Consider the following 20,424-nt stretch of genomic DNA (forward strand, 5'->3'; position numbering starts at 1 on the left):
TGAGCAGATAGTCTATTTTCACTTCTTTTCCTGTGTATGGTCCCAATGAAAACAGACAAATTCAATAAAAATCTAAAGAAAGATTATTTATGTTGAGTTGCCACAAGAATCACCACAATCAGCATTTCTTTCTTCAATAATCCTGCTTTCTACAAAAGTCCTAACGAGAATACAACTTAGATTTTTTATGTGAAGTATATTTATAATATATAATTATTCTTTTTTCTGATTGATCTTAAATACTTATAAATATGATGATAAGCCACTACTTATTTTTCTCCATTTATTTTGCTTGTACTCTTTTAATTTTCCTTGAATAAATGTCAAAGTTTATGGGATAATAAAATAATAGCAGCCAGATTATAAAAATCATAAGTTAAACTTGGCCTGAGTGGGATATAGATTAGTATACATGGTTGTACAATTGAAAATAAAAATAAAAAATTTATATCTATAGGTAAAGTTCTTTTAAATATCTAATATTGAAACACCAGAAAATAAGAGACATGGGCTTTGTGTTTAAAAAATCATGTTATAAGTTCTATATAATAAAACATATACTTTTATACATTGTATTAGATCATATTAAAATGCACACAGTATAATAGCTGAAGGTATCAACAATATTATTTTATAAAAACTGGAAACCATTACAGAAAAACAGAACAATCAGGTAAAAGAGAACAGTCCTTGATTCACAATTTAATGGCTGGGAAAAAATACTAATGACGCTAATGTGTTACAGAATTTCTTTCCTTATTTTCTTTAATATCTTTACTTAAGCACCATGGTTTAAACATGTTTGTGTAGTTGGGTTTAAGTTCACCCCCCTTCACTAATTCAGAATTTCTCTCTCAATATAATAAATCCAGCAGACATTAGTTCATGCTCTTGATTCTTCATTTTAGTAAAAAATAAATCACTTTACCATTTTATTCTAGATAGTGGTAGGCAACACTTTTCTATAAAGTTGGAGAACAAGTATTTGTAAAATCATTGTAAAAAAATTTGCAGGAGCAATATTCTCTATTTTAACTTCTTTTCCCAAATAGCCTACAGGATTTTACACTTAGGGAATATACAAATAAATATAATTATTTTTAAATTAAACTTCATTATGAAAGGAACTTATAGATTTAAAACGTTTAGATCCCAGCTGGCCATCTCTTTATTTGGATCTATTTATGAAACATTGTCAAAAACTCAACAGAGGATGCATAAGAGAGAACTACCAATTAAATTACATACAAAATAATTAGCCAAACAATAGCATCTTTTTCTTTTGATGCAAGAAATGGTTGACTGTCAAAGAGTTCAATAAAAACAAGTTCCCTTTACACAATCTATCCTGTTCTAAATAGAGTTGAGTTTCTGTAATCAATTAGGATCAGAATACAGTGAGTTATTTGAATTAATAAATATGTGGGATCCACATCTAGCATGACTGATTAAAAGTCTCTGAGACCAATTTTTATAGACATGACTCAGAACAAACATAACAGATTAAGGCAATGGGTCACTTTTCATGGAATGAAATAAGGAGTTGGAATTGGAATGTTGTTACTTTATGGTTCATACTTTAGCACTCTGTGTTCCCCAAATAATAGTGAGAATCATGCTAGAAAGTTGGGAATTTTGTGCTGACAAAAAAAGAGGGTGAGATAGAAACAAATTTGAAGCAAATTGTTGCTATCATAAAATAAAGTGAATTTGAGAGAAAGAGAAACCAAATGAAGAAGTCTCACATGTGTATGCCATTGAGAATCTTTGATCTGTGAACTGTGAATGAAGAGACACAAGCATCTATTAGGAAAAAAAAAATCTATACTGACCCAGGATTTGTTAACTGACTTAGAGAGAGAGTTCGTAGGTTGAGGTCAATTAAATGTATTGCCAACTGAAACATACAAGACATAACATCAACTGCTTTGGAGAAATTCACATTCACAATATTCACGGTGCAATCCAGTCATTACAAACAACTAGGAACGTTGAAATACTCCACAAAGCTATTAACTGAGTTAAAGAACAAATTGTTAAGAAACATTGGCAAATTGAATGATTTGGCCACTAACAAACCACCTATTCTGATATGTATGCAATGTGCCAATAGCAACAGCAAAGCATATCTCAGGAAAATGCATGGGGATAGATCCTGCAATCAACAACATAATCATTGTGTTTCCAGATCTAGAAAATATCTATACTTTTAATTGATCACCAGAAACAAGACATGATTAATGTTAGTAATGAAAGAACAAGAAAAGCCACATAGAAGATAGCAAGAAAATATAACTAATGCTTAGAAATACCTTCAGAAACTTGGTTCTAAATAGATTTTTTATTTGTCTTATATTTGTTTTGGAGGCCTCTCCTGGCAATATTCTTTCAGGAACTCTTCCTTACTCTGTAGTCAGAAGTGTCTGCTATAGATGCTGAAAGACACCATGTGGAACTGGGGATTCGCTTCAGGGTCAGTGGGATGCCAGATATGCACTCTAACACCCAACAGTCTCTCTGCTCCCTGAACAACTTTCTTTAAAAATGAACTCAGGGGGGCCGGAGAGATAGCACAGCGGCGTTTGCCTTGCAAGCAGCCGATTCAGGACCAAAAGTGGTTGGTTCGAATCCTGGTGTCCCATATGGTCCCCGTGCCTGCCAGGAGCTATTTCTGAGCAGACAGCCAGGAGTAACCCCTGAGCGCCGCTGGGTGTGGCCCAAAAACCAAAAAAAAAAAAAAAAAAAAAAAAATGAACTCAGGGCCAGATACATAGTATGGCTAATTTTAGCTGTACAATGTGCCAACCAATATATTTATACATGGTCAAATATATTTGATCCTTAACATACTGATTCTAGAGTAGAGAACCAGGAGTAAGTCTTGAGCACCAAAAACAAACAAACAAAAAAAGAAATAATTAAAATAATTATATAGAAAACTAAAGACAAACCTGAAAATCATGTATCTAGTAAATGCATTGGAACTATTCTTTCTTCCTCCTCCTCCACCCCTTCCTCCTCTTCCTCCTCCTCTTCTTCTTCACCTCTTCTTCCTCTTTCTCCTCCTCCTCCTCTTCTTCCTCTTCTTTCTTCTTCTTCTTCTTCTCTTCTTCTTATCATTAATATTAGTATTAGTTTAGAGCCATACCTGTTAGTGCTCAGGGACTTTCCTTATAACTCCATGTTCAGGGAAGATTCCAGGTTTCACTTGAGTAGTATATATGCTCTGGGATTCAAACTGGGATCAACAGGATATAAGAAGTGTGACTTAATTTTATCCTAGCTATCCAGCTCCTAACCATTCTTATCAACATTACAGACAAGGTAACTCTAGGCCAGAAGATACCACTGGTAAAATACCCTATGGTGGGTCCTCCAATTCAGGAGCAATTTCTGAGCACATAGCCAGGAGTAACCCCTGAGCATCATCAGTGTGTCCCCAAAACAAAACAAAACAAAACAATCTGTAAAAAATAATGATGGGGAAGCAGAGAGATGCAAAGTGGTAGGGTGTTTGCCTTGCACAGCAGAACCAGGACAGACCAGGTTATATTCCCAGCATCCTATATAGTCCCTCTGAGCCTGCCAGGAGAAATTTCCGAGTGAAGAGCCAGGTGTAACCTTTGACTTGCTGCAAGGTATGGCGCAGAACCAAACAAAACCAAAACAAAACAAAATGATAGGCATGAATAAAATCCATTGAACACATTAAGAAATTTCTTAATAAAAAATTGGAAAATAAAACAGAAAACTATATAAATAGCACAATGCATTATGCCTCTACCCTATAAAATAATTAGATAAAATATAACTTATATAAGATATGATTTGAAAAAGCATTTGCTACAATTTGGTAATTCTTAGAAGTTAAAACTTATAGCATTTTAGTAACAGAAGGAAATTTTTTCTACCTGATAAAGGACACTCAAGAAAATATTTAGGACTAATATCACACTTGATATAGAAAATTTAGCCTCTTTTTCTCCAGATGAGAACTAGAAAACAATATCCATTCTCACCACTTTAGTGAAGGTCACACCAAAAAAATAAAGGCACAAGTATAAAAGAATAGAAAGAAAATCCGCTTGTAGAGGACATTTTATTTATATACAAACTTCTCAGTAAACTATAATGTAACTAGCAGTATATAAGAATTAATTCAGTAATATTATGGATGCAGAATTAATAGACAGAACAAAATGATAAGTTCAAGTAATATCAATAAAATTATTTTAAAATCTGGACAGAAAAATAGTTCAGAACATAGGGCAGGGGTCTCAAACTCAATTTATCTGGGGGCCGCAGGAGGCAAAGTCGGGGTAAGGCAGGGCTGCATCAGGGATTTTACAAAAAAAAAAGTCCTCAAACGTCATTATTAAGTTTTAATTATTTCCTTCTGAACAGGAATAGAACATTGAGTGAAGATCATGAACAGTTCTTCTGAACATGGCATCTTTTGCCTATTCCTTGCTGCCAGAAACTTGACAGCACTTCTTTTCACAAATCTGAACCACATTTGGCTTTAGAGAGGAAGCAGTTGAGACACTCAGTATGGCTTGAAGATGATCATCATTAAGTCTAGACCTGTACTTGGACATATTGAAGTTCAATGTGGAGAATAACTTTTCACACAAACATGTGCTCCCATAAAGGCACAGGGTGCGCTTGAACTTTCAGGAAAGCTCAGGGAAGCTGGGGGGCAATTCTCTCAAAAATTGCCCATGCATGTCTGCTTTACCACTTATCTCCCTGAACTTGGCTTTGAGATCAGAGTTGCATTGCAGGTCAATGACTCCATTTGAAGCACAGGAGGGGCATCTTGTACATCAAAGGAAAAAAAGGTCCACAAAAATTTAGAAAGTGGCTCTGTGCTTTTTGAAGTCTGCAAATCTGTCATCAAATTCCTTCTCTAGCTTAAAAATAGCATCAACATATTTCTCACCACTGAATGGTATGCCTGCATCCACAAATTCCTTGCATGCTGGGAAATGGCAAAGGTTTGTCTGAGAGAGCTGGGATTTCCATAACACAAGTTTTGTGGAGAATGCTCTCACGTTGTCATAGGCAGCACTGATAAGATGCCCCGGGCCTTGTAACATTTTGTTTAGTACATTCAGCTAATGTGTAATGTCAACAAGAAAAGCTAAGTCCATGAGCCATTTGTGATCACTCAACTCGGAAACAGCATTCCCATCCTTCTCCATGAAGGCTTTCACTTCTTCTCTCAACTCAAAATATTTTTTCAGGACATTTCCCCTGCTGAGCCAATGTACCTCAGTAAAATAGAGCACATCTCCATATTCTGACTCCATTTTCTCTAAAAAAGCATGGAACCTTCTGTGCTTTAAGCCCTTGGATCTGATTTGGTTGATGCATTTCACAACAACAGACATCACATTGTCACACAGCAGGCATTTACTGCAAAGGGCCTGCTGATGGATAATGCAGTGAAGAGCAATGGCCTTCTCTACACCCTCCTCTTCAAGTTTTTTTTAAACAAGTGCCACCAATCCATTTTTCCTCCCTTTCATCTATGGTGCTCCGTCGGTTATTATTCCAACAAACCTCTTCCATGGCAAACCTGCATTCTCAATGGCATCACACAGATGCTGAAATATCTCATTAGCAGTGATCTAGCCATGCATTGGAATTATTGGGAGCAGCTCCTCTGTCAATTCAAAATTGCAATCAACACCATGGACATAAATTGTGAGGTGCGCAGTGTGTGTTATATCTGTGCTCTCGTCAAGAGCAATTGAGTATGCATCAAAACATTTGGCTTTCTCACACAGTTGATGATAAATGTCACTTGACATGTCAGAAATGCACTCCACAGTGTTGGCAGAAAGGTTGATTTTGCTAAACTGACCTTTCTTTTCCAGATAGATAATACTTGCAGCCTGTAACATGCATTTTTCAACAAACTCTCCTTCTGTGAATGGTTTCCCTGCCTTAGCAGTCATCTCACTAACCATGTATCTAGCTTCGACTGATGCAGCATTCTCTTTGGTTGCTTTCTTGAAGAAATCTTGTTGCCTCATTAGACATGCTTTAAGACTGGCAATCCACCTGGCTCTCTCATTTCCTTGATATTTCGCACATTCCTCAGCATGATTAGTTGAATAATGGTGTTTCAAGTTGTATTCCTTGTGCACTGCAACTTTCTCTGAGCAAATAAGACATGTGGGGATGCCCCTGTGCTCAACAAAGAAATACTGCATCTCCCACTTTTCCTGAAATTGTGCTCGTCATCAATTTTTCTCTTCACTGCAGGCTTTGATGAAGTCATGATGAAGGTATGACAAAATCTAATTCTGTAATAAACTTCTCTCCCTTAGGCCTCTGATAATGCAAGGGACAGCAGGCAGGAGCAGCGGAAATGACGTCTACGCTAGGTGCAAAGTATTCACAATTATTCACTTTCCAAATATTCGCAATAAAAAATTGCATTAGTAAGAAAAAAAATAGCATTAAACATTTGCATACCCCGAACAGAACTGCTCGGGGTATGTGAATGTTTAATGCGATTTTTTTCTTACTAATGCGATTTCTATTGCGATTATTTGGTAAGCGAATAATCGTGAATACTGCGATATTTGAAGGCTAGCTGTGGGCCACAAAATGCTGTACAGAGGGCCACAAATGGCCCACGGGCTGCGAGTTTGAGACCCTTGACATAGCGTATTTGTCTTGCACACAGTAGCCCAAAGTCAATACAAGAACTGCCACGATTGTCTTTAGCAATGCTTGTATAGCCCCCAAACAAACAAACAACAAATTTTAAGTGTACGTATCTGTGTGTTAAAATTTATAAAGAGCTTTGCAACAGATTTAGTAAAATATGTGCCAAGATCAGCAAATAAATCTGGACTTAATGAAAACCCTAATAAATATTGAGAAATGTCATTGTAGACTGCAAGCATTTACAACTGTAAAATATTAAATCCAAATAATTTATAGATTCACACATTGTCCAATCAAACTGTCCACTGATTTTTGGTCAAAATTGACAATCTAATTGTAAACTGTATCCAGTCAGCAAAGATACAAAGTCTTCAAAGGAATCTTTAAAAATAAACCTAAAGGATTGAGCAAAACTGCTTTCAACCTTCCAATAAAGCTACAGGAAACAAGAGATTGTGGTTTGGTCAGAAGAATCAATCTACACATTACTAAAACAAAATGGAGATCAGAAATAGACATCAGCATGGTCTTTTAATGTGCTATTTACACACCAAGGCTAGCCTGGGGGCTAGATGTCTCCAACAATCAGGCAGGAGTTGGTAGATAACAGCAATATAATAACAATAATGACTCCTGGATGTCCACCACACATTCCACAAAGGGCTGTAAATTGCTATAGAGAATTGGCTACAACTGAAACCATGCAACTTGTAAAAAAATATCTTATGAGTGTTTTTTCTTGATTTGGTGGTCTTGGTAAACCTTTCTCTGCTGAATAAGAAAACATTAATTCTAAAGTAAAACACAAGAAATTAGTCAAAAAATATTATAGAGAAGGAAAGAAAAAAAGAAAGAAATCAAGACATAATTTTTGCAAAATATATTTTGACAAAGTAGTGGTATTAAAAAATCATAGCATACCTGAAAGATATCTTGCAAATAAATAATAATTAATAAACATTAGATTAAGGTAATAGTTAAAATAATAATGTGCAGAGGAATCCTGAAATTAAATACTAGTGTTGCATGTTTGTTCAAGGTTCAATCAGGGAAGAAAGATAAGCACTAAATACAGGATAGTCCAGCCACATCATTCATATGATGCCAAAATACAAACAATAGTTAAAAGGATAAACTGTCTCATACTGTTTTAAAATAAAAGTCAAAGTCTGTTGAACAGATATTAAACAAAAACGTGATTCACAAATAACCAATTAAGTAGATTTTAAAATGTCAATGACTCAATATTACAGTTCACCACAGACAACCAAACTAAACTATAATGAGTTACTGGATACATTCACCTAAAATGAACAATTAAACAAGCTTAATGCATTAACAAACACATAGCATAACTAGAATGTTCATATACTCTTGGTATGTTTTCAAAAATTTAAAACCATTTAAAAATTACCAAGGTTTTCACAAAGAAAGACTTCATCATAAGCTCCATTCCTTGACCAGTGCAGATATCGAGATCTCTAGATACAGAGGTCTGATTTTATCACCTATGACAGAGCAGAAGTCTTCAATACACCACAAAAGCACCGAGGGAAGAGTAAATGAATATACAAAGAGTTTATAGTTAATCCCATGACAGTATACTTCAAAGGTGGAGAAACCCTGTATCTCTTAGGCCAAGGGAATTCCTTTTCTAATGTCCCCAATATTTATTGTGCCTATGCAGGGAAAAAGAAAGCACAAAATAATCTTTTTAATTTATTTATCTATTTTTTTAATTTATTTGTTTTGGTGTGGATATTGAAGTTGTTGTCTCCGATTATTTTTCTTTCTTTCTTTCTTTTATTTTTTCTTTCTTTTCTTTCCTATTTGCTATTTATTTATTTCCTATTTCCTATTTATTTCAGGACAGTGGCTATTATGTGGTGCTTGTCTTTATTGATGTAGTGCTCACTGGATATTTTATTTGATATTTCTTTTGTATTGTGGTGTTTCACTTACTTTGTCCCTTTCTTCTCTCAAACTGAGGATGAGAGCCTAAGGACTCTGCCCATTTTCAGCTTTTTTGATTTTTACCCCTTTTCATTGCTTTTCTTTTCTTCAGACAAAACTACATAACTTGAACTATCTAGCTCCGCCTCTCAAATAGAGGGGGAAATAATGGAGGGTACCAAGACTAAACAGTTGTATGATCACTAAATAGTAAGCTAGACACATAGAGGAGACCACTCATTCTAGCAGCCCGGGAGGTATGGATGGGGATATGGGATGCAAGCTGGGAATGGGGTGGAGTGAGGACAACTTTGGTGATAAGAAATCTCCTGATTCAAGTTAATATGTACCTAAAATATTACTGTGAAAGATATGTAAGCCACTATGATTAAAATAAAATTATATATTTAAAAATAATTACCAAGGTTTTAAATAAAATTTCACATCAACCTACCATATGACTCAGTAATTCTAAACCTGGGGAGATATTCCCAGGTTTAGATATTCAAATTCTGTTTATTAAACAGAAACAATAGCAAATATTACAAAATGTATGTAAAATAGTAATAGCAAAGCTCATCAATATGAGAACAAATATGACCTTCAAACTGTAGAATTGTTTGTTTGTTTATTTTTTAACACAGAAAGAGACCAAACTACACCATACACAACATTATAGAAGAATTTTAAAATGTTCCTGTGAGTTAAAAATAATCTTACCAAATTGTACATAGCACAATGCCATTTTTTCATGGAATATAGGCAGATGTATTCCATGAAAATATTATAGAAGATGAGCGTGTTCATTTTACCCTGAGCTGTAACAGACTGATTAGCCAAGGAGTAAGTATTTTGGAGTGAGTGATGATGTAATGAAATTGGCAATGCAATGGGCTGAGTTGTACAAGTTTATTAAAATGCTTGTCTTTCTTTACAGAAAAATTGTGCATAAAATAACAGCAAATATTAGGGTCTATCTAACTAGAACATCTATCCTGACATCTTAAAGGGAAAATGTCTGCATGTCATTTTGAAATGTGGCAGGAAATATATTTTTGGTTCATGTAAGAAAATAGAGAAATAGCTATCTTGCTAAGTGTAAGGCAAATCAAATAGAGTTAGATGGCAATGATAAAATTCAGAGGGTGGGTGTGCAGGTCAGGATTATAAAATCCTTTAAACTGTGAAAAAATTGTAATAAAATTATCACGTATAGTAAAATATTAAGTTACTGAGGAGCATGTGTGTGTGCATGTGTGTGTGTGTGTGTGAGCGAGTTCCATTTTTTTTTAAAACAATCTGGCAATTTTTCTTCATTAAGAATTCTTAGATTGAGTGGATTGGGGGTAGTGGGTGTTAAATGAATGAGAATAGTGAAGCCTGGTGAGCAATAACTCAAACAAGACACTTTGTCACTGTAGCTTACTTTTGTTTCTACCATAAGAAACCCAGCATGGAATCTCATTGGCAAGCATGTCAAGTTGGCTAATATTTACTCTCTCAGGTGCAGGCATGGTGGAAGGAATTTGTGCCTTGGCTATTTCTGATGGCTGTGTAGGTGGATGGTAGTCATACATTTTCACCTGCAGGAGGATACATTTTCACCTGCAGGAGTTGATCTTTCACCAACCAACATCACAAATAATCATGACCCTTTTTCTTTGCCATGGGCTTTTTATCAGACCTTTTTAAACATTAGAAATGAACTTGAGGGGCCGGCAAGGTGGCACTAGAGGTAAGGTGTCTGCCTTGCAAGCGCTAACCAAGGAAGTACTGCGGTTCAATCCCTAACGTCCCATATGGTCCCTCCCCCCCAAACCAGGGGCAATTTTTGAGCACTTACCAGGAGTAACCCCTGAGCATCAAACGGGTATGGCCCAAAAAAAAAATGAACTTGACTGAGATTTGTTTTCTGGTACTGAAAATGCATCATGGATCCTAAGGAGAAGTTTCCCCTTACAGAAATTCAAATCAATAATTAGAAATTATTAGAAACACTTAGGATTTAGGAACTGCTCTGATTTCTGGCAGAGTGTAGGAAGCATCTCTAGATTAAATTACCTGCATCCAGGATTAGGTTGCATAGATAGAAAGAAAGAAAGATAGATAGATAGATAGATAGATAGATAGATAGATAGATAGATAGATAGATAGATAGATAGATAGATAGATAGATAGATTAGATAGATTAGATAGATAGATAGATAGATAGATAGATAGATAGATAGATAGATGATAGATAGATAGATAGATAGATAGATAGATAGATAGATGATAGATAGATAGATGATAGATAGATAGATGATAGATAGATAGATAGATAGATAGATAGATAGATAGATAGATAGATAGATAGATAGATAGATAGATAGATAGATAGATAGATAGATAGATAGATAGATGATAGATAGATAGATATAGATATATAGATATAGATATATAATAAAGAAATACAAAGGCTCTAACTCTGGAATGTGGTGTGCAAAGCTGCAGAAAGTAGAATGCACTGAAATGGTGCTTTAAAGACTGTGAGAATTCTGGGAGGCCTGTTTGTCATAGAGAAGGTGAGGTGACTGCCAATTCTACATGAGGTGGTCAATTCTACATGGCAAATCCCACATGACCCTGCAAGCTGCTTTCACGATGGACTAATCGCTTTGAATTAAATTTTAACTTTTGGATTGAGCAGCAAATAGTCACCCATAGAATCAAGGAGGATGTAAGGAAGGTCACTAGGTCAGTGTAGACACATTTCTATGATCCAGAAGTGAAATGTGCTCCTGTTTCAAAAGTCACCTTTGCAACTCTGAAACTTTTAAGTTAAGTGTTCTGTTTGGCAAAGTTCACAAACATTTAAGATTTTCATATTAATGGGCCAGAGAGACAGTATTGGAGTTAAGGCATGCTTTGTACAGTACATGACTTCCTGAGTTGGATCCTCAGCACAAACAGGTGTGATAATTGAGTACAGAGCCAGAAGTTATCCTTGAACACAGTCAGGAGTGAGCACTGAGCACAGAGTCAGTGTTGATCCTTGAAGAGAGCCATGATTGACCCCTGACCAGAGAGTCAGGAGTCATTCCCTAACATAGTGCTGAAAGTAATTACTGAGTACAGAGTCAGGAGTGAACTCTGAGAACCATGGATATGATCCAACACTTTTTCCTCACAATTAATTAGTAAATAAAAAGTCATACTAGCATCACTCACCTCAGGACCAGGGAGATGACTCAAAAGGCTGGTTCATACTTTGCCTCCAGAGCCCCTGGTTAGGTTCCTAATTTATGTGATCCTCCATATCAAAGGAGGTGACCATTGAGAACCCCCAAAAGGAGCCTCCCATCTGAGTGTAGACTCTTGGAAGAAAAAATAAGCCTCTCATTAAGGGAGATTGTGGGGCTTTAGAGAAGAGAGAGACCAGGCTCTTAGTGCTAGTGATGGTTTATTCCGCATCACTGTGTGTGCCAAATCCTACCTGCCCAACCTCCAAAAGGAGGACAAGTTAAGGAGGATCAATTTAGGGGTTCATCTCACTTGCCCCCTACAACCATCAGCTATATCCATGAACTGATTGAGTCACAGTTGTTTCAAAAAGAAGCCTTCTAATATACTTTCTAAACCCGTGTTCAATAATTATAGGTCAATTATTAGCATATACATCTCCCTGATTCCACAGGTTGCCCACTTTGGTAAATACTATGTATTTACTTTTAAATTTGTGTTTAATAGAGCATTTGAAATGAGTTAGAATGTCACAGCTTGAAAGTAGAAATGGGAAAAGATAAAAGTACATTGGACTTCTTGTAATAAGTTTCCCTTCTCTGAGAGCAGCCCCTTCTGAGGTTTTCAGAAGTTCCATAGTGCCTTGTATTTATAAACAAGTGGGAATTACATGCCAGCTCCATGTCACATTATATTAGCAGAAACTAAAGTCCTTGTAAATTTTTTCCCAGTTGAGTTCAATCTCCACGACCCTTTGTCCTTCGTTTTTAATAAGGAGGATGGAGTCTTTCTAGATCAAAAAAACTTCAGAGAAAGTTAAGATCAGAAAAGTCACACACCACTTATTTCCATAGGGACAGATACTAAGTCAGGCTGATCTATATTGAGAGTTTCCTCCATCGTTAACTACATTGTTAAAAATCTCTGCATAATAATACAGCTTCACAGCAGATAACTTAAATGGAAGAGAGGTGTGATGTTACTTTCTGGGAGTTTGTAGGGAAGTTGTCAAACCAAGATTTTAAGCCTCAGGACCAAAAATTGTAAATAGTGTTTCTATGATTACAATGAAAAGAGAAGCTGTAAAAATAGTCGGCATAAATGAAAATCTGCATGATGATTATAAGGAAGAGATAATTTTTAGAAACTACGCTAAGCTTGCTTGCAAGGTATTGATTTTTAAATCAAGATTTTTTAGTAGATATAGAAGTCCTCTTAATGCTATGAAGTTAGAATAATATACATTGCATTTACTAAATACTTTTATTATGTAATTAACAAAACTATGTGGCTGTATTGAGAGTATGAAATGCAGAAGTGATAAAAGTATCCATAGTAATAAAATTTAATTGGGAAAAAAGATATACAAAGGCCATTTTTAAAACAGTATAACTTACAAATCCCTATATTATGTTACATAATATTAAAAACATCTATTAAAAGCCTTCTGCATGCATATGCTTATTTATTCATATATACATATTTTGCTTTTATTGACCATATTTGACTGTGCTCAGGGGTTACTTCTAGCTCTGTACTCAGGAGTGACCCCTGGCAGTGGTTGGGGTCCATCTACCAGACCAGAGATTAAACTCAAGTCTCCATCATATATGGCCAGCAGCTTCCCCCATGTTTTGTCTCTCTGGTCCTGTATGAACCTACTGAGGTGAAGCTCAACACCAACAGCAGTGTTTGGTCTTTGTCAAAACAGACTTTGACTTTATTTAATTAATTATTAGGAATATTGATTAAGACTCTCAAAAACAGGGAAAATATCCCAGTTTCTATTGTGTTTTGTGTACTGGTGTTTCATTTTGATTGGGGGGGGGGTGTCATACCCAGTTGTGCTTAGAGCTTACACTGGCTCTGGACTCAGATCCTATTGTTGAGCACTTTCTGGGTGCTAAGGAGAAAACCCAAGATCGGCACATGTGAACAAATAGTCCTACTGCCCTCATGTTTCTGCAGCTCTGTGACCCATAGCTTCAATGTACTTGATCCTATTTATGCTAGGCTACTCTGAACATCTATGACCTATGTCATGCTTCAAGAATTTTTTTTCTATTTCTTCACACTAAAATGCCACATATGGTTTAAAATCTGTTTGCATGATATCATTGATATTTTACACACGAAGATATGATATCAATCAATGGGCTCACTGGTCTATTTTTATAGTCTAACTGGCCAGGATCACATTCTTTCTGCCTCCTAGGGGACCTCCATTTGAAACATCGACCAGATGGATTCTCTCTGCTAGAGAATGATGCCATTCGAGAAGCCCTTGTTAATTTGGTTCCTACTTGTCTCTGGTTTTGTTTGAGAAGACCCTAAACAGTCATGTATTATAGCACAAGGAGCTTTGTCTTTCACTTGTGTTTTCCTTCTGAATTCCTATGACAAATACTTTCATAACACTTCCTATGTAATAATAACACTAATGAAAACCCCAACTGCTGAATGAAAAGGTTTGGTGAATTAAAAACAAATGCATAAAATGTAAAGCACACAGAAAGCAAAAATGAAAGAAAAGATGGTGAAAATGAATTTAAATAACAAGGTAGTCAAAATTTAATGTAAACTGATAAAAAATGTAAAATGATAAGCATTGTTTCAAAAAACACAGGAAGTGACATATCAAAGATGCATTGTAAAAAAAAATACCCCGGGCCCAGAGAGATAGCACAGCGGCGTTTGCCTTGCAAGCAGCCGATCCAGGACCTAAGGTGGTTGGTTCGAATCCCGGTGTCCCATATGGTCCACCGAGCCTGCCAGGAGCTATTTCTGAGCAGATAGCCAGGAGTAACCCCTGAGCACCGACGGGTGTGGCCCAAAAACAAACAAACACACACACACAAAAATAATACCCCAAAACTCCAGATATGTTTGTTATATGCAAAACATATATCTATATATATTGGTTTTTGGTTTTTGGGCCACACCCAGCAGTGTCAGGGGTTACTCCTGGCTGTCTGCTCAGAAATAGCTCCTGACAGGCACAGGGGACCATATGGGACACTGGGATTCCAACCAACCACCTTAGGTCCTGGATCGGCAGATTGCAAGGCAAATACCGCTGTGCTATCTTTCCAGGCCTGCAAAACATATATTTTATACCTGAACATTGGCATTTGATAAATAAGGAAATAGAATTGCTAAATTATAAAAATATGTATACTTATATAGTTAGAGTATTAAATCATTGGTATATGTACCCTAGAAAAACTAAAAAAAAGAAGAAGAAAAATTGTATACAGAGACTGGAGAGATAGCACAGCGGTGGGGCATTTGCCTTGCATGCAGCTGACCAAGAACAATCCTGGATTTGATTTCCAGCACCTTAGATGGTTCCCCGAGCTTGCCAGGAGTGATTTCTGAACACAGAGCCAGGAGTAACCCCAGAACTTATATATAGAACACATACACACACACACACACACACACACACACACACACACACACACAATATACGCATGCACAAATTTCTCAAGAATATGGAGGCTCATTGATCTAGCATTTGTATTGCATTGATGAATGAAGCTTGGGTGGTGTGGTATGGTGTGGTAGAGGCAGCTGTCACAACATGGTTCAAATAAGCTTTGCATTGCAAAATGCCAATGATTGAGTGGTCATCCCTGAATAGGCAAGACCAGTCCAGTCAATGGTGTGTCTTTTAGTATTTCTAAAAGTACAACTTTATTCATAAATGTAAATAAAAAAATAAGTATTGCAGGAGACGGTAATAACAAAAATTTTTTTCAATTTTCTAATGGTGATGTGCCTCTGATATTTTTTATTTAAACACCTTGGTTACAAACATGATCGTGGTTGGGTTTCAGTCATATAAGATGACACCCTCTCATCACCAGTGTAACATTCCCATCACCAATGACCCAAATATCCCTCCTCCCCTTCCTGCCCCTACCTGTCCTCTAGACAGGCTTTATATTTCCCTCATATATTCTCATTGTTAGGATAGTTGGCAATGTAGTTATTTCTCTAACTAAACTCATCTCTCTTAGTGGTGAAGTTCATGAGGTTGGCTATAACGTCCAGCCCTCATCTCTTTTGTCTCTGAAAATTGTTGAGAAATGTCTCATTTTTCTTAAAACCCATAGATGAGTGAAACCATTCTCCGTCTTTCTGTTTCTCTCTGACTTAATTCACTCAGCATAATAGATTCCATGTACATCCATGTATAAGAAAATTTCATGACTTCATCTCTCCTGACAGCTGCATAATATTCCATTGTGTATATGTACCGCAGTTTCTTTAGCCATTCGTCTGTTGAAAGGCATCTTGGTTGTTTCCAGAGTCTTGCTATGGTAAAAAGGCTGCAATAAATATAGGTGTAAGGAAGAGGTTTTTGTATTGTATTTTTGTGTTCCAGTATATTCCTAGGAGTGGTATAGCTGGATCGTATGGGAGTTCAATTTCCAGTTTTGGGAGGAATCTCCATATCGCTATAGAGAAAGGTTGAACTAGTCGGCATTCCCACCAGCAGTGGATAAGAGTTCCTGTTTCACGGCTTCCCCACCAACTTGCTTGTTCTCATTCTTTGTGATGTGTGCCAATCTCTGGGGTGTGCGGTGGTACATCATAATTGTTTTGATTTGTATCTCCCTGATGATTAGTGATGTGGAGCATTATTTCATGTGCTTTTGGCCATTTGTATTTCTTCTTTATCAAAGTGTCTGTCCATTTCTTCCCATTTTTTGATAGAATTAGATGTTTTTCTCTTGTAGATTTCTGTCAGTGCCCTGTACAATTTGACGATTAGCCACTTATCTGGTGAGTATTGGATGAATAGTTTCTCCCACTCAGTGGGTGGCTCTTGTATCCTGGGCACTATTTCTTTCGAGGTGCAGAATCTTCTCAGCTTAATATATTCTTATCTGTTAATCTCTGCTTTAACTTGCTTGGAGAGTGCAGTTTCCTCCTTGAAGATGCCTTTAGTCTCAATGTCATGGAGTGTTATACCTATGTGTTGTTCTATATATCTTATAGTTTCAGGTCTGATATCGAGCTCTTTAATCCATTTGGGTTTTACCTTCTTACATGATGTTAGCTGGGGGTCTAAGTTCACTTTTTTTGCAAGTAGCTAGCCAGTAGTGCCAACACCACTTGTTGAAGAGGCTTTCTTTGCTCCATTTAGGACTTCTTGCTCCTTTATCAAAGATAAGATGACTGTATGTATGGAGAGCATTCTCTAAGTACTCAAGTCTATTCCACTGATATTATTCCAATACCAAGCTGTTTTGATAGCTATTGCTTTGTAATACAGTTTAAAGTTGGGGAAAGTAATGCCTCCCATATTCTTTTTCCCAATAATTGCTTTGGCTATTCGAGGGTGTTTATTGTTCCAAATAAATTTCAAAAGTGCCTGATCCACTTTTTTGAAGAATGTCATGGGTATCTTTAGAGGGATCGCATTAAATCTGCACAATGCTTTGGGGAGTATTGCCAGTTTAATGATGTTAATCCTGCCAATCCATGAGCAGGGTATGTGTTTCCATTTCCACGTGTCCTCTCTTATTTCTTGGGGCAGAGTTTTATAGTTTTCTTTGTATAGGTCCTTCACATCTTTAGTCAAGTTAACTCCAAGATATTTGAGTTTGTGTGGCACTAATGTGAATAGGGTTGTTTTCTTAATGTCTAATTCTTCCCCATTATTATTGGTATATAGAAAGGCCATTGATTTTTGTGTGTTAATTTTGTAGCTTGCCACCTTGCTATGTGAGTCTATTGTTTCTAGAAGCTTTTTGGTAGAGTCTTTAGGGTTTTCTAAGTAGAGTATCATATCATCTGCAAACAGCGAGAGCTTGACTTCTTCCTTTCTTATCTGCATTCCCTTGATATCTTTTTCTTGCCTAATCGCTATAGCAAGTACTTATAGTACTATGTTGAATAGGAGTGATGAGAGAGGACAGCCTTGTCTTGTGCCAGAATTTAGAGGGAAGGCTTTTAGTTTTTCTCCATTGAGGTTAATATTTGCCACTGGCTTGTGGTAGATGGCCTTAACTATATTGAGAAAGGTTCCTTTCATTCCCATCTTGCTTAGAGTTTTGATCGAGAATGGGTGTTGGTTCATTGATGCTTATCAAATGTTATCTCTGCATCTATTGATATGATCATGTGATTTTTATTTTTCTTGTTGTTGATGTGTATTATACTGATAGATTTATGGATATTAAACCATCCTTGCATTCCTGGAATGAAACCTACTTGATCGTAGTGGATGATCTTCTTAATGAGGCATTGAATCCTATTTGCCAGGATTTTGTTGAGGATCTTTGCATCTGCGTTCATCAGGATGTTGGTCTGTAATTTTCTTTTTTGTAGCATCTCTGTCTGGTTTAGGTATCAAGGTGATATTGGCTTCATAAAAGCTATTTGGAAGTGTTCCCGTTTTTTTTTTTTTTTCAATTTTATGAAAGAGTCTTGCCAGGATTTGTAGCAGTTCCTCCTGGAAAGTTTGAAAGAATTCATTAGTGAATCCATGTGGGCCTGAGCTTCTGTTTTTGGGAAGACATTTGATTAGCGTTTTAATTTCATCAATAGTGATGGGGTTGTTTAGATATGCTATATCCTCTTTATTCAACCATGGGAGGTTATAAGAGTCCAAGAATTTATCTTTCTCTTCCAGGTTCTCATTTTAGTGGCATAGAGTTTCTCAAAGTACTTTCTGATTACTCCTTGAATCTCTGCAATATCGGTAGTGATCTCTCCTTTTTCATTTCTAATACGATTTATCAAGTTTCTCTCTCTTTCTTTGTTAGTTTTGCTAATGGTCTATCAATCTTGTTTATTTTTTCAAAGAACCAACTTCTGCTTTTGTTGATCTTTCTGATTGTTTTTTGGATTTCCACTTCATTGATTTCTGCTCTCAGATTTGTTATTTTCTTCTGTCTCTGTATTTTGGGGTTCTTTTTGTTGAGCACTTTCTAATTCTATGAGCTGCATCAGTAAGCTATTCAGGTAGGCCCCTTCTTCCTTCCTGATGTGTGCTTGCAAAGCTGTAAAATTTTCTCTCAGTACTGCTTTTGCTATGTCCCATAAATTCTGATAGTTTGTGTCTTTATTATCATTTGTTTCCAGGAAAGTTTTGATTTCCTCTTTGATTTTATCTTGGACCCACTGGTTATTCAGTATGAGGCTGTTTAACTCCCAGGTGTTAAAGTTCTGTGTCCCTTTGGAATTCACATATAATTTCAGAGCCTTGTGGTCAGTGAAGGTAGCCTTCAAAATTTCTGTCCTCTTGATATTATGGAGGTATGTTTTATGTGCCAGCATGTAGTATATCCTGGAGAATGTCCCATGTACATTTGAGAAAAATGTGTATCCAGGTTTCTGGAGGTGCAGTGTAGAGACATGTGTATATGTGTGTATGTGCGTGCATGTTTCTATTTTAGACATATTCCTTTTCACAATGGGGAAAATGAACATTCTCTTTGTTCCTATTTCCTTATTACCTTTGTTAGGGGCTTGTAGTATCTTCCTTTGACTCTTTTATTTTACCAAAAGTCTTAACTGGGGGTTTATTTGACATTTCATAAACTACTATTGCCCGTACCATTTCTGAAATATTCTTCATTATGAGTTTTCAGAAAAGTGCAATTTTTATGTAGAATTTGGTTGTATTTCAAAAGCATACAAATAGGTTGACATCTCCTTTTGTCCCTTATGTTAGTTCTGTAAGTCTTAACTTTTTATTTTAGCAGTATTTCACCAAAACAGCCTTCATATGTACCATCATATTACTCTAAGATAAATTATTGTGATACATTTTGATGGAAGGAAGGAGAAAAGAATGCTTGTGAAGATTTAAAATATAACCCTAAAATAGTCCTTGAAATCTGTGAAGAAAATATGAAGCTATGTTTTTGGAAAATGCCATTGACCTAATAAAATTATGTTCATCTGGAAATTTAAAACCAAGAGAAAGTTCCACTCCTTGACAATTTCGTGCCAGATGAACTTTCATACTTTTCAAAACACAGTAATTTTCAGTATTAGAAAATGTTATTTTAATTTATTCTTATTTCTATCTCATTTATCCTCAGTTAGCTTATTAGAACATGATATTCAGGCTTATTCCAGAGTCTTTACTGAGATATTAATTAGACAGATTTAAATAGAATATCAAAGATAGAACAAAGTCCAGATGAGTGAAAAGACATAGAGACCTATATAGACTTTAGGATTTTAATATTACTTTAAAAATTAAATAGACTTAAGGTTTCTATATTTTTCTAATAATTTTCTAGAATCGATGAAATTAAAGATATGTATTCATTCTTATTTACTATTATTAAATATATATTATCCGTAAGCCTTTGGTTATAAGCTGGTTCTAGCACCCACATTCACCTACTTATCTGCTAGGGTTCCATTAGACAAAAAACATCATACTGGGATTCATTTCCATCCCCAGGGAGGTGTGAACCATGCTAATTAATTCACTGAAGAACTTCTCTTTCCATAGAAGTTTCTGTGCTAATTCAAATACAATTTTTTTTTATCCTTTTGGGCCATTTCCATCAGTGCTCAGTTGTTACTTCTGGT

Source organism: Suncus etruscus, chromosome 3, assembly GCF_024139225.1.
Source record: "Suncus etruscus isolate mSunEtr1 chromosome 3, mSunEtr1.pri.cur, whole genome shotgun sequence".
Taxonomy (NCBI): Eukaryota; Metazoa; Chordata; class Mammalia; order Eulipotyphla; family Soricidae; genus Suncus; species Suncus etruscus.